General features: G+C 44.0%; 1 protein-coding gene across 4 annotated transcripts in view; it reads right to left on the bottom strand.

Annotated features, from left to right (window-relative positions):
• The window catches only part of LOC128326693 (uncharacterized), a 77,778-nt gene that overhangs the window by 13,514 nt on the left and 48,727 nt on the right, over positions 1-15,537 (bottom strand). For 2 of the 4 annotated variants that reach the window (XM_053254014.1, XM_053254015.1), the window contains 2 exons: positions 1,971-2,141; positions 2-79 (listed from right to left, as the gene is read on the bottom strand). The exons of the other annotated variants lie outside the window; for them this stretch is intronic. The gene's annotated coding sequence lies outside the window, so the exon portion shown is untranslated. The remainder of the gene's footprint in view (position 1; positions 80-1,970; positions 2,142-15,537) is intronic. 4 annotated transcript variants of the gene reach the window in all.

The following is a 15,537-nucleotide window of genomic DNA, read 5'->3' as shown; positions in this document are numbered from 1 at the left end:
CCTTAATATGCATGTTTCCTGGTTCTGTCAAATTCCACATAGCTAGAGGCTATGCATTAAGTCAAGGATCCCCCGCTTCCTACAAATGAAGCAGGGGGGGAAGGAATAAAGAACACAGTTTTACGTTACTTTTATGTTGACCTCTAGAACCAGGCATCACTGCCCTATAACATTATTCACTGCTAATATCCTCTATTTACCTGCATTCTGGGAGACTCTGCTGCTATAGCCTGTATTATTTCCTGTTAGATTTCATAAACTTCTTGGTCTTCTTCTGGGCGCTTCACCTAACCCCACCTGACCATCACCTGACCCCATTTTGGCCAATAAAGTTGCACAAAATGGCAGCCAGCCCATTATCACACATGCACAGTCGGACCTTTCTGGGCTCTGAAACCTGTTCCTATTGGCCCAGGTTGGCATGGCGTGTTTGTAGAGGGGTCACATGCCCACCTTCAGGACATGCCCAGACATATTCTAGGGTGGGGTGGAAGGTTAGGGGCCAGAACTTCCAGGGTGAGGGTATACCCCTGGTTCTGACCATTTCTTATGATGTAAACCCCTCATTTGACAATTTCCTGTGAGGTAAGGGCATTCTGACAGCTCCCATAACATCAGCACCCCACGCCGTGATGTCATTCCTCAGCAACATGCTTCTGTTTGTAAAGAAAAGCACATGGATTTTGATAGCAGCAATGTCTCCTAAACTACTTATGACATTCTGCTGCCCTGTGAAGCAAACCTGTGGCAGCAGAGTGTTGGAGATACCTTTAGAGAGCATGAAAGAATTTAATTATGAAAATGTGGGAAGGCTGTGGGCCTCAGCCAGGCCCTGTAGGTCCTAGCCCTGGATTCAATCCTGCATGCTTGCACACAGAAGGTTCTCAGTTCCCTCCTTGGTATCTCCAAAATAGGGCTGAGAGAGATTCCTGCCTACAAATTTGGAGAAGCTGCTTGACTGTGTGAACAATACTGAGCTAGATGGACAGTATATAGCAGCTTCCTATATTCCTATGTTTATCTATCTTTAAATTTCTGATATTATTTTCCAGCCTTGAAGATTCAGATTGGCTCCAAAAGATGGAACAAAAATGTACAAATTAATAAATACACAGTTAAGGCCCTTATTTAAACTCTTGCTTTGGCAAGCAGCTAGTATAGTTAATCTAACGCAGGGATTCTCAACATTGGGTCCCCAGATGTTATTTGACTTCAACTCCCATAATCCCCAGCCTCAGTGACCTTTGGTTGGGGATTATGGGAGCTGAAGTCCAATGACATCTGAGGACCCAACATTGAGAATCCTGGTTTAAGGCATGTATTAGCTCCAATCTCCAGGGTATTTGGAAGGAAATGAAAAGTCACAAGGAGTCCTGGGCCCTGGCTTAGGGAGAAATGGAACATGGGATTTACACATAAACTGTCATCAGAGCAATGGCACGCAATCTTAGGTAGTGTTAAATGTAGCTCAATGGATCTCAAATTGTACCTTATCCAACAGAAGATTATTTTCAGGGCCGACTGCATCTTAATCGATTAAATATGGCCTCAAATAGTAATTGCGGGAGATGCAAAAATCCTCACTCAGACTTAGAGCATATGTCCTGGGACTGTCCCACAGTGCAAGGCTTCTGGAAGGAGGTGATTACGTGTATTAATTTGGTGATGGATTCATCTCTTGCACTTAGGGTCTTGAATGCAGTACTGGGATATACCCCAGCAGGCTGGGGACTGAAATCAAATTCTAAACAGTGGCTATGGTGAGGCTTACTGGAGGCCAAGAGAGTAATTTTGTGGCAATGGAAATCTCCCACTCCCCCAGGATTGAGGAATGGGTGCATGAGTTGCTTGAGTTGGTGGCACATGAAAAATGGGCCCTCATAAAAGTAAATAAACCAGATAAATGGTCCGAAATCTGTGACAACATCCTTGACTTATTCTTAGAATAAGAATCCTTTTGATTTACCCACATTGCAAAGGTGTGTGTTCTTTCTTCTCTCCCCTTCCCCCTTCTGCTTTTCTTCTGTCTTCTTCCTCCACTTTCTCTTTCTCTCTATCTCTCCTTTCTTTTTTCACCTCCCTTATCCAGCGCAGCACCTAAAGGCTGGCTTGGGGAGGAAAGGTCAGGCTTGGCAAGGGGACTGGGAAAGATGTTTGTAAAATACAAAACGTCAAAATTCATTTTTTAAAAAGGATATGGATTTTAAACAGAAATAGGTTTTTTTCTTTAAAAAGGAAATGGGAAGCCTACTGTGACTAACTATCCAATTGTAGGGGCAACTAATACTCAGGCAATCAACATTTTACAGCTAAGAGCAAGAAAGCAAGGATGAACTCAAATTTAAATTACAAAACTTTTAGTTTTGAAATAACAAAACTAGATACTTCTTTAAATTATTATTTTACGGGCCACTTTTAACCACCAATGGCAAATACAATTGCTATTAAAATAGAAGACAGATAAATAGAATTGTAAAGTACACTCCTTTCCTTCCATATGTATGTGGTGTGTGTGTGTGTGTGTGTGTGTGAGAGAGAGAGAGAGAGAGAGAGAGAGAGAGAGAGAGAGAGAGAGAGAGAGAGAGAGAGAGAGATCTGTAGTGGCATATGTGCACACACTGCCTTGATACTGCCACCCAGAACAAAACTCATTCCACTCACTGATGGTAAAAATTAGAAGGAACACTGATAGGGACACCCTCTCCCTACTCTATGCCTACTGAACAGCTGGATGCCACTCTCTGCCCACCCTGTGTGCCCATCAATTAGCCTGGGTGTCCATCCTAGCAAACAACATTTTTTACAAAATAAAAAATAGAGATAACTTCCTTGATCCTTGCCCAATGCCCTATAACTGTCAGTGGACATATTAATGTTACAGATACTGGCCACAACCCAGAGAAAAACCAAAGAAAAGCTCTCTGCATAGCAAATGGATTTTTAAAATTATTTTCCTTCCAACAGAATCCATTCCTTCTCTACATACACCACATCCAAATGGAAAGTCACTTCTGCAATTATTTGAAAAGCAGTTTGGTCTCAGAAATCCATGCATATGCCCTAAAAGAACTTTCTGGCTTCCTATGCCAGTTTCTAATCTAATTAGTCCAGTCCTACAGTTTGCTGTTCATTCAAATGTTTTATGGCATGTTGTTTTGAGAATGGGCCATAATGCTTTGCATACAGATAAGAGAGCAAAGAAGAGAAAGCAGAGGTTACGCTTCTTTCCTCCAAACAAACTCAAACAAAAAAGCCAGCAAAAGATCAGACTGACCAACAGCCAGCCAGCCTGCCATCTCTCTAACCAAAATGGTGATTGGATTATTCTGAGTAGTGTTTTATAGCTGCTTCCCTCATACAGGGCCGTTACAGGGGGAAACGATCTAGGCAGTTGAGGCCTGTTCCTTTTCCCGGCTCTCCTCCCAACCCTCTGACCTCAGGGAGCTCTGAGAACACTCCCTCCAGGATTTGGGTGCTGCTGTTGAATGCCAGGTCAGTCAATGCTAAAACATCTCTCATCCACGATTTGATTGTGGATGAGCATGCTGACCTGGTATGTATGACGGAGACCTGGTTGGATGAGCTGCGTGGGTTGGTCTCTCTCAGCTCTGTCCTCCAGGTTTCCAGATCATGCAACAGCCCTGCCTCGGGGGTTCAGGAGGGGGCGTTGCAGTCATCTATCGAGAGATCCTTCCCATTTCCAAGTGCCCTGTCAGGCAATCGCAGAATTTCGAGTGTTTGTCCTTGAGGGTGGGCCTCTAAGATAGGCTGGGGATTCTGCTGGTGTACCGACAACCCCGCTGCACTTCAGTCTCCCTACCTGAGCTGGCGGGGGTGGTATCAGAGGTGGCCTTGGGTTCCCCCAAGCTTATTGTTTTGGGGGATTTCAATGTCCACACTGAGGCCCCCCAGTGAGTGCGGCTCAGGATTTCATAGCCTCCATGGAAACCATGGGCCTGTCTCAATTGGTATTGGACCCTACCCACATGGCAGGACATACTCCGGATCTAGTTTTTGCTGACCGGGGAATAAATAATCTGGAGGTGGGAGAATTTGAGACAACTCCCTTGTCATGGACAGATCATCATGGTGGGGTTTAGTTTGACTGCTCCATCCACCCTCTGCAGGGGTGGTGGGCCGATTAGGATGGTCCGCCCCCAGAGGCTTATGGATCCGCCTGGATTCCAGACGGTCCTCGGGGAGTTTCCAGTGTCCAGAACTGGTGACCCTGTCAAGGCCCTGGTGTATCTCTGGAATGGAGAGACAGCTCAGGCTGTTGACACGGTTGCTCCTAAAAGCCCTCTCCGGCTTGGTGGAGCCCGATCTGCTCCTTGGTTTTCCTCGGAGCTTAGGGTGATGAAACAACTTGGGCGACAGCAGGAACGATGCTGGAGGAAGAGTCGTGATGAATCCGACCGAACAGCCCATTTTAGGGACTACTCTGTGGCAGTAGGGGCAGCGAAGGAAAAATTTTTCTCCGCCTCCATAGCATCTGCTCAGTGCAGACCGGTGGAGCTGTTCTGTGTAGCAAAGACATTGCTGCACACATCCCCCCAGGTTATGGGGGAGGAATAATCTACAGCCCGCTGTGATCAGTTTGCATGTCACTTTGCCGATAAAGTTGCTCGCATCCATGCTGATTTGGACTCCAGAGTTCTGGCAGTTTCGGCAGACGTGCCTTTGGTACCATCTGGTACCATTGTGTTGGATTCTTTTCAGGTGGTGCCGACTGAGGATGTGGACAAGATCCTGGGCAGTGTGCAGGTGACATCGTGTGCTCTTGACCCTTGCCCTTCATGGCTAATAAAAGTTGCCGGGGAGGGTACAGGTAGATGGTTGGAGGTGATTATTAATGCCTCGTTAAGGGAGGGCAGGATTACATCATGCCTCAAGGAGGCGGTGGTAAGACCATTACAGTGGTCCCTCGACTTACGAAGCACTCAACATCCGAAGATTTCGACATACGAACGACAAAAAATACCGGAAGTCATTGCCGGTTTAGAAGCGGCTTCCTCGACCTACGAATTTTTAGATGCGGTTTCCTCGACTTACGAGTGTTCCGGACCTCCGTGGATGCGCTTTTCGACTTACGAAAATTCCGACCTACGAACGTGCGTTCGGATCGGATTATCTTCGTAAGTCGAGGGACCACTGTATTTAAAAAGCCCTCCCTTGATCCCTCCAACCCGGACAACTATAGACCGGTCTCTAACCTGCCCTTTTTGGGCAAGATGATAGAGCGTGTGGTTGCATCCCAGCTGCAGAGGGTATTGGATGATACGGATTATCTGGACTCCTTTCAATCTGGCTTCCGCCCCGGGTATGAAACTGCCTTGGTCGCTATAGTGGATGACCTATGCCGGGAACTAGACAGGGGGAGTGCGTCCCTGTTGATTCTGCTGGACTTCTTGGCAGCATTCAGTACCATCAACCATGGTATCCTTTTGGGTCACCTCTCGAGTATGGGAATTGGAGGTACTGTGTTGCAGTGGTTCTGGTCCTTTCTTGTGGGGAGGGTCCAGAAGGTGGTGCTGGGGGACTACTGCTTGACTCCGTGGCCATTGGCCTGTGGGGTCCCACAGGATTCGGTCTTGTCCCCCATGCTGTTTAACATCTACATGAAACTGCTGGGAGAGGTCATCCAGGGACTTGAACTGAGTTGTCAGCAATATGCAGATGACACTCAGCTCTATCTCTGCTTGTCACCTGATCTAGGGAGGCGGTGGATGTCCTGAATCGGGAGCTGGAGGCTGTGAGGGGTTGGATGTGGGCTAATAAACTGAAATTGAATCCGGACAAGATGGAGGTACTGTTGGTCAGTTGGAGAGCTAATTGGGATGAGGAGATTTTACCGGTTCTGGATGGGGTTGCACTCCCCTTCAAGGAGCAAGTACACAGCTTGGGGGTATTATTGGACCCAGCTCTGCTTTTGGAAGCTCAAGTGGAGACGGTGGCCAGGGGTGCCTTTGCACGGCTTCATCAAGTGCGCCAGCTGCATCCCTTTCTCGAGAAGGCAGATCTGGCCACAGTTACCCATGCCTTAGTCACGTCACGGCAGGATTAGAGCGTAACGTGCTCTATGTGGGGCTGCCCTTGAAAAAAATCTGGAAACTACAGCTAGTGCAAAATGTGGCAGCTAGGGTTTTATCTGGAGCTGCCCAGTGGGAGCACATCACACCCATTCTGGAAGAGTTGCACTGGTTGCCAGTTCGTTTCCGGGTCCAATTCAAGGTGCTGGTTTTGACCTTTAAACGCCCTTAACAGTTTGGACCCACCTGATACCTGAGGGACCGCCTGCTCCCAAGGGTTGCTGCCCGCTTGACAAGGTCATGGGAGGGGGCTCTGCTCTGGGTGCCAACAATGAGGGAGGCTACGTTGCCGTGCATTTGGGACAGGGCTTTCTCTGTTGCTGCCCCCAGACTCTGGAATGTTCTCCCGCTGGGTATCCACTCCTCAGTCTCCATCACAGTTTTTAGAAAGCATGTCAAATCGTGGCTTTTTACCCAGGCTTTTATATGATTGTCTCCACTGCTGCTTCTTGTATTTTGTACTATTTTTATGCTTGTGTTTTAATTTATTTTTTAAAAATCAGATTTGTTTTTATATTAATGTGTCTTTTTTATATTCTTGTTTTTAAATTTTATTGTGAGCTGCCTTGGGATTTTCTTAATGAAAGGTAGGGTATAAATTTAACAATAAAATACATACATACATACATACACAAGGAAATCTTAAGTAGATTTAACTAAGGATTTATTCAGCAACAGCTCCATTTTCTCCTTCCCTTTCTCTCCGTTTTCCTCTTGACTCCTCCCCCACACTCTCTACAGGATCTCTTTGGGATAAAAGTCCAAAGAAACAAACTGCAACGGATTACTGAATAGAATACAAGTAGTTAAAGGAAAAAGACTTCCCACCCTCTGGGCACTCGGATTGACTGCCTGAGGAGACAATCAGCATGATGCCTTCTGACTGGTGCTCAGGGTGTTTTAAGCTCTGCCCACCTTCTGAAAACAAAGGCAACCTTGTAATTGGCTCCTGCCTCATTTATATTGAAATCTGAACAGGAGCATAGTGAGACCCCCCAGGAGCCTAGGGACAAAATCGTTGTGAGGGGCCCCTATTGTGCACGCAAAGCGCATGCGTGCCCCAAGCCATGCCCCCTGCACCTGACATCAGACACAAGGGGTGGGGCAACAAACATCTCCCCACTGCTGCCCATGCCCTTTCCCCACCACCCCTGCCCTTGCCTCGCCGCCACTTCTTATCTTTGCCCCCATGCGGTGGTGGTGGGCGCTGTGTCTGGGCCGGGCCTCTCCTCTCTAGCCGGCCAGCGTGCCTCTCTCTCTCTCGCTGGCCAAAATGTGCGCTTGAACAGTTCGACTATGGACATCACATGCCCATGACATCTCGGGCATGCGACTTCCATAACAGAACTGCACAGGCAAAGATAAGAAGCGGTGGTGGGGCAAGGGCAGGGGTGGCAGGGCAGGGTCAGGGTGCAAGAGTGGTGGTGGGGCAGGGCAGAGGCAGTCTGCTTCTGACCCTCTGGGCCCAGGGACATTTGTCCCTGCTTGTCCAATGGCTGCTATGCCTATGAATCTGGACAATTCTGTGTTTTCCTATTGGTGTTTGCAACATTCTGGTACTATAGCCCACTGAGGCCAGGCTGCAAGCAGGGCACAGACAGGGATGCAGTGAGAGAAATGGTTACAGAAGACAGAGGAGGTAAAATGGCTGACAAATATTTTCAGGTATTTTAAGGTGGATGCCGCCCACTTTGCCCTCAGATAAGAGCCACCACTGACTTGTATAGAATGTGACATCCAGTTTGGTCTCTGGGACAACCCAAAATTGTTGTCCCAGACAGTTGTTGTCCAATGGACACCAATTCTGAAAGAATTGCACTGGCTGCCAATATGTTTCCAAATGAACTACAAAGTGCTGGTCCAGAGTACTTAAGAGAGCACCTCCTTTGTCATAAACCTTGCCACCTATTAAGCTCTTCTGGGGTGGTCCAGTTACAGTTGCCCTTGGATCCTCTGATGGCAACTCAGGGCTGGGCCTTCCCTGTGGCTGCCCCAGGGCTTTGGAATGCACTCCCTATCAAAATAAGAGTGTTCTCTGATTGCTTTTTAAAAGACCCTTAAAACACACCTGTTTTCTCAGGCTTTTAATTAAAACTAATTTCAAACTGTTTGTTTTATTCTGTGTATTGTATTTATTTGTTTTTATTCTGTGAAAGTGCTTTAAGTGTTTTTATTTTATTTTTATATTGTAATTTGGATTATGTACACCAGCTAGATTTATATAACCACCACCTAGAGCATTATATGAATATGATTGATTTGCAAAATAAACAAATAAATAAAATCTCCCTGAAATAGTGAGACACAGTAAAAGAAGCACATGGGAGATTTCTATAAAATGGTGATATCTTGGAAGCTGATACTACTGCTCTATCCGTTGGAAGAGCTACATCCTGCAGGCACTGGCTCAGCAGCTTTTTAGCTCATTGTGAGCCCAGGTTCTTTATATATTGTTCAGAAAAACTGAGAGTCATCACTAAATCTGATACACACTCCTTCCAGGACTGAGAACTCATTTCCTCAAATACAGTGTGAAGGGGACACACAGGATCACTGAAGGTGATCTTTAACCAGTAGTTTATCATCATTTTGTATGCAACTATCTGCATTGTTGTGTCAGCCAACTAAAGTCTGCAAAGAACAGAAGGGGCCTGTGATGAAATGAGACTGGAGAATAAACTGTAGAGATTACTTGGATAGCAAGGGGTTAAATCCTAGACTAAGTGTACAGTTTCCCTGCAGCTGTGTCTGGGAAACCCCCTTGTGGAGAAAAGCTGCTAGAGCAGTTGTAATCTTGAGAGTGACTGTTGGCAGGAGGAGTTTGTACTATAAAGACACAACGTGTGTGTCTAAGATACCAACCGCCTGGGAGAAGGCTGAGTTAAGGAGAACCAGGGAAGGTTCTGTAAAAAAGAAACATAGATGTAATTTGAATTTATGAGCTCTGGGAAGAAAGTAAGTGTAGAACCAGACTCATAGAAGTTCTATACCAGAAGTAACTGAAAGTAAACCATACTATCAAAGAACCTGTTCTGTAACCAAGTAAGAGAACTACCCTATTTATTAAGTAGAGAGACAAGAAAACCTCAGAAACTGTACATTAATAAATCATTAATAAATTTGTGAAATAACAAAGGAGAGTGTCTCTGTCTGAAGGCCCCTATAAAGAGGATTCCTGATTATTAAGAGATTGTACATGTTGGCAGTGGAACAAGATCCTGTTGGGAAGATCAGGAAATACAAATTTTAAAGAAACCTTAGTAAATAGACTCAAAATCTCCCCCCTCTCATCCCAGGGCCAAAGAGAGAAGTACCAGCAAAGATTGTAAGAATCTATTTTGGAACATTTCTAAAGATGTTATGTTTCCCCAAGCCCAAAGTTGGGCTGCATAGAGAAATTTTGGGATGAATTTCTTTTTATATCACTCCATCCCCCCCCCATAGCTACCTAATGACCACCCTTCATTCTACAGAGGCCCAAAACGGTTTTAGTGGCTCTCGCTTTCATGCATTCAACATGGTGTGATCAGCTTCCCTTCTGTGAAAATACTACCCCAAGTATCAAAAAGCCTGTACCTGCTCAATCTCCTGTCCATCTAGCTTCCAGAGATGTTTTGAGGACCTCTGTGGAAGACAACTAATATAGTCTTTTTATATATAGTATTTTTACAGTAAATACCAAAAGATTGAAGGAGATGTTACAAGCCAATCTGTGTTAATGACAGCAGTGCTGTGTCATCTGCATACAAGATTGCTGAAATACTCTTAGTGCCTATTTTAGGGGGAAAGTATTGGGTACCGGACAGGAGAAAGTACCAGATCTTATATACAAATTAAAAATCACTGGTGCCAGATTACATCCCTGATGAAACCTTTTGTCATTTTGATGGTCACAGAAAGTTGCCCATCCTCTCCAATCCTGACTGGAATAAAATATTATACTGGCACTACTGATGAGTTGTTTCAACATTCCGCCATTATAAGCTGTGAACATCCTAGCACTCATTAAAAAGTATATTATCCATCCCAGAGATTCCCAACCTTATTAAACAATTGTACCTATGGGAAACACCAATATTGGGCAGCAGTGATATAGGAAGATGCTGAAAGGCATCATCTTATACTGCGTGGGAAGAGGCAATGGTAAACCCCTCCTGTATTCTACCAAAGACAACCACAGGGCTCTGGGGGTGCCAGGAGTCGACATCAACTGGACGGCACACTTTACCCCTTCTGCCTCAAAACTTCAGCTTAGGTACCCCATAGATATCTTTAGTGTCTCTGTATGCACATGTAAATTTAAATGTTACAATTATGAGAGAGGCTACTCCAGTCACTGGCTTATATCCAGACTGAGTTACTCATGAGTACGCCAATTGACTTTAATGGGACAAGTAAATGTGTCCCATTAATTTCAATAAGACTGCTTATGAGTTACTTAATTTGGATATAAGCCAATAACTGAGGTAATCCATAACTGTAACATTTAAATCTCTCTCTGTGTGTGCGCGCGCATGCACATGCATATATACATGAAATCACAAATTTAGGTGTTACAGTTAGAAAGAAAGACTACTATGGTCACTTCCTCACATCTAAACTAAGTTGCTCATAAGCAGACTTACTGAAATTAATGGGAGCACTCAGTGCTAATTTTCTGAAGCTTATTCCCCAGGCTGAGCATGTAGCCAGCCAATCAGGAGGAGAGAAGAAGGGTCCTTGCCCTTCTCTTCTGTAACAGACACACATCAGTGATCCTCAGATGAGGAACAAACAGCATGGCTACAGCATGGGGGCTCTGAGTATCCTCTGTTGGTAACCCCTGATCTATCCTATCCTCCTGAAATTTTGCACACATCAACTAGGTCAAAAGAGACACAACCCCTCCAGATTTGGTGAAAATCTTTTAACGCATGGCCGAGATACAGCAGTTTAACACTTTAACTCCTAAAAAGTGGCATCTGAGTGAACATTTTTCACCAAAGATACTGTATTTTTAAATATTTTAATACTGCTTTATTATTATTCAAGGTTTCAGGTCCATGGTGGACACTGCTGTTTGTTTGGGGGGGAAATATCTAGTGGTTTTTGAGTAATCAGTGTTTGAAACAGGGTAAAATTAACGAAAAACAGAATAAAAACAATGATGGTCACAGTCACAGATCAATGATTTTTCTGAAGCTAGAATTCTAGAGAGTCTGGCAAGTTCTAGAGAGTGACTTCATGGTTCTGAACATAGCTGCTAGATAAGGAGCGTCTATGAGCATTGTGGCGCTTCTTTAAAGAAACATACCCTCATCCCTCCCTTTCCTTTCATGGGATTTTGTTATCTCCCTTTGCCCCTGTTAATGGAAGTGCTCCACGGTGATTGGCAAACACCCCTAAGTGCATTTGGGCTTTGTGCGGGGAATTAGAGAGCTGGGGTGGAGCAGTCCCATGTCAGAATAATTTTCAAGTCCTGGTCTTGGGGAAATGAACTGACAGAGAAGTTGAAGTTCACAATAAAGTAAACTTTTATTTGGGGTTCAGGGGTACAGCAGAATAAGAGAGTTGATTAAAGCAAAATTACTATTAAAAATACATTACAAAGATTAACCAGATGCTTGCAAAGAAGTGATTTAGCTTGGTGCCCGAATTAAATAACTTCCAGGCTGGCTAGAAAAAATAAGGCTGTAGAACATCAGGTTTTTGGATTTAAGAAAGAGCAGGGATAGGGAGAGCCGAGGGGCACAGTGATAATCATATAACCTAACCCGCCTCAGAGTGCAGTGTAGTAGGAAAGGGCATCTCTCGGCTTATGCTATACCTACTTATAGAGGAGTAAGACAAGGTTGCATTATTGCCCCTGTTTTATTTAATTTTTATATAAATTCAATAGTTTCCTATCTGAATGACCTTGCTCTTCATCCCCCTAAACCTGCAAACAGGCATGTTTTGTTAATGCTTTATGCAGATGATATTGTCCTATCATCTCAAACCAAGATAGGGCTAAGCCATGCCTTAACCTCCCTGAGTGTTTATACTATGAAGGAGGCCTTGGAGGTAAACTATACCAAGACTAAGGTGATGGTTTTTGCAAAATGCCCCAAAATCCATAAATGGTCCATAAATTGACATAATATTGAGCAGGTCAAGGTTTTCAAATATTTAAGGGTTGTATTTCATTCCAGCAGATCCCGGAAAGCCCATCTTAGCTTTGTTTCTCACAGTGCCCAACAGATGGCAAATGTGATTAAATATTTTTACTTTTCGAGAGGTGCTGTCCCAGCAGCTGTCAAATTACTGAAGGCGAAAACATACCCTCATATTCTTTATGGCATGCAAATTGGGCCTTTTGATAATTTTACAGTATTAGAAACAGTTCAAACTAAATTCTTAAGGGCCATCCTTCAAGTCCCCAGAGGCATAGCCAATGTGGCTCTTCATAGAGAGGTTGGGGTTACCACCTTGAAAATGAAAATCTGGTTTTGTATAATCAAATTCTGGCTGCATTTGGTTTTCTCCCCAGTCGGTTTAGTGCCTTTAGTGTTAATCAACAGCTTTACATCTCAATGGGAAATAGCTCTGGAAACGAAATTGCATCATCTGGGCACATCCCAAGAAAACCTTATAGGGAGAGGTTTAGATCAGGCAATATGTTTTGTCAGACGACGACTATTGGATATAAATCTACAGGAGGAGTGTGCATGATTACCAAGGGGAATGTATATAGGCTCCCAAAATTTCAGTCATAAACCGGCTGAATATTTAGATTATATATTTTTACCTAACTTTAGGAGAGCATTGACCCTTGCTCATTTGAAAGCCCTTCCTTCTGCACTCCTAGACGGGAAATATAAATGAGTTCCGTATGCATTGCATTGATGCCCTTGTGGCTCAGGGGAGATAGAATCAGTTGTTCATGTTATTCTTTATGGTCAGTTTTATAGGGATGTTCATATTAAGTTCATTGCTCCTCTCTTAAAGAATCATCCTGGCCATATGGATCAATTTTACTTGGACTTCTTGCTGTCAGATTTTAAACCTGTTACCTCTTTTAATGTGGCCAAGTTTAGTTTTGTTGCATCCAAACTTTGTAGAATCTGTATTAGCAATTTGAATATTTTGTAAATTATAAATGTATTATTTTAAATGTTAAGCTGGTCCAAGGACCATAACAAATTTACTACTTGTCACGCCCTCGATCTCAGACAGCGAGGGGGAAGGGGAAGCTGTCAACTTTCCAGGCGATGCAGGAGTGTCTAAGGGGCAGAGCCCGGCTGTCAGTGTTCAGGAAACAGCTGTGGCTAATGATTCAGAGCAGGCACAACAACCTGAGGCAGCAGAAATCGTGAAAGACCAATCCGAAGAGGAGCTATGCAACCAACCCCCGCTGACTCTACAACAGCGGCGTGTCACGAGATGCAGGGCTCAGTTGGGGACTATTAGGAGAAGCAAACGCCTCTTGCAGAGGGCTGATAAGCCTTTAATTCCTGCCAGCTGGGAGCTCTGGGCTTGCACTATAAATCATGTCACCAGCCTTCTACTCACTGCTGAAAAGCAACATTCGTCAACCTCTGTGTCGACAGCGTGCAGCCAAGTCCGGTCAAGACGAACTTCCCGAGCCATATCCAGTTTCAGCAGCTCCGTTTTGTCTCGTGATCTTCCCTGGCAGTTGGCCAGACCCTGACACTACTATTACTACATATAACCCCACCCTTCCATTAGTGGTGATTGGACCCTTGTGGCTCAGGTGCAACCGAAGGACCTCTCTCCCTCTTTCCTCTCACACTCAACAAAGGGGGACTCAGAACTTGGAATGTTACTGAGAAGTAAGTTCATTGGTTTTACTAGAGCTTACTTATGAGTAAGCACACACAGGAATCAGGACCAGCAGAAACCTTAGGCAAAAATATGGGTTCTTCTTCCTCTTCCTCTTAGCCCCTCAAAGAATAAAAGAATTTGAGGGGGGGGGATTATTTATCTAGGCGTTGAGTAAACATGTATAGGATAGGAGCTAAGGGCCCCATGCTAGGAAGCCTCAAAGAAGTGCAGCAATGAAATCCCAAAAACAATTCCCATCCAGTACCAATAAAGTAGCATTCTGATGTAGCCTGCTCTTGAACATGAAGGTTCTACATGAGACCTAGTCGGTCTGTCAGTAAGGAGGCTTATTGCCAGGCAGTTTGGTTCTCATGAAGTTTGGTTCTTCAATGGCAGTCTACACCAGCATAGTAGCTTGCTGGCACTGGGGGAATGGTTTGTGGGATTTCCTTGCTGCACTTCTTTGGAACTTTCTGGAAACATTTGGCTAAGCATTTGGGAAAGAGGATGTTGGGCTGGAGTACACATGCTTTTTCCAAGGAGCATTTTTATGACTGATCCTGCAATTCTATATGCATATTTTAAAAGGAGTAAGCTCTGTTACTCAGTGGGACTTGCTTCCAAATAAAGAGGGAACAGTTAAACAATCCCTGAAAATAAATGGTATTGATGGGAGGTAAACCCGCTACCACTAATAAAGTTAAAGGTAAAGTTGTGCCATCAAGTCGGTGTCAACTCCTGGCGACCACAGAGCCATGTAGTTTTCTTTGATAGAAACAGGAGGGGTTTACCATTGCCATCTCCCACGCAGTATGAGATGATGTCTTTCAGCATCTTCCTATATCGCTGCTGCCCAATATAGGTGTTTCCCATAGTCTGGGAAACACCAGCGGGGATTTGAACCAGCAACCTCTTGCTCCCTAGGCAAGTTACTTCCCTGCTGCACCATTAGGTGGCTCACCACCACTAATACTGTGGTGTACTAATACTAATACAACACTAAGGTAAACCTACCACGACTCCACCCATCACAGAGGCTGTGCTCACAGAGTCTAGCAATATTCACAGCATCCTACAGACCATAGGATCTGTTAATCACTGTATTTAAAACAAGAATGCCAATAATTGTTGCTTATTTCTACTTCTGGTCCACTGACCACAATAAACTGAATTGAACTACCCCTTCTCTGCTACTTTGTAGAGAATACAGCAAGAAAGATAATGGCTGACATGATGAAAATTACTCAAAGTATGTGTCCTTTTAATTTCAGTAGGACAAATTTGAGTAATTTTCATCATGTCAGACATTAAGTTGCTTCCAAATAAAGAAGAGATTGCCCAGAGACATGAGTTCAACATACAAATGTGTTAAAATAAAATAAAAATAAGCAAATAGATACATTCCTTTATTAGGGTCAATTGACCAGCTGAATAAACACCATACTAAAATCACCATCCAAGACAATTGATAAAAGAGGGTACTTATATCAAGAGAGTATCTCCTTATGAGTTTTACATGCTACAAAAATAAATTTTGCCATGTTTAGGGAAATTAGATCATTATAATCAGATAACAAATACTAAAGATAATGCATATTGGTATGGCTATGATAATTTACTAAAAGTGGAAAAATAAAACTATTAC

This window comes from Hemicordylus capensis, chromosome 5 (genome assembly GCF_027244095.1).
Source record: "Hemicordylus capensis ecotype Gifberg chromosome 5, rHemCap1.1.pri, whole genome shotgun sequence".
Lineage (NCBI taxonomy): Eukaryota > Metazoa > Chordata > Lepidosauria > Squamata > Cordylidae > Hemicordylus > Hemicordylus capensis.
The sequence above is the reverse complement of the archived record's forward strand: the minus strand, read 5'-3'. Positions and strand labels throughout refer to the sequence as shown.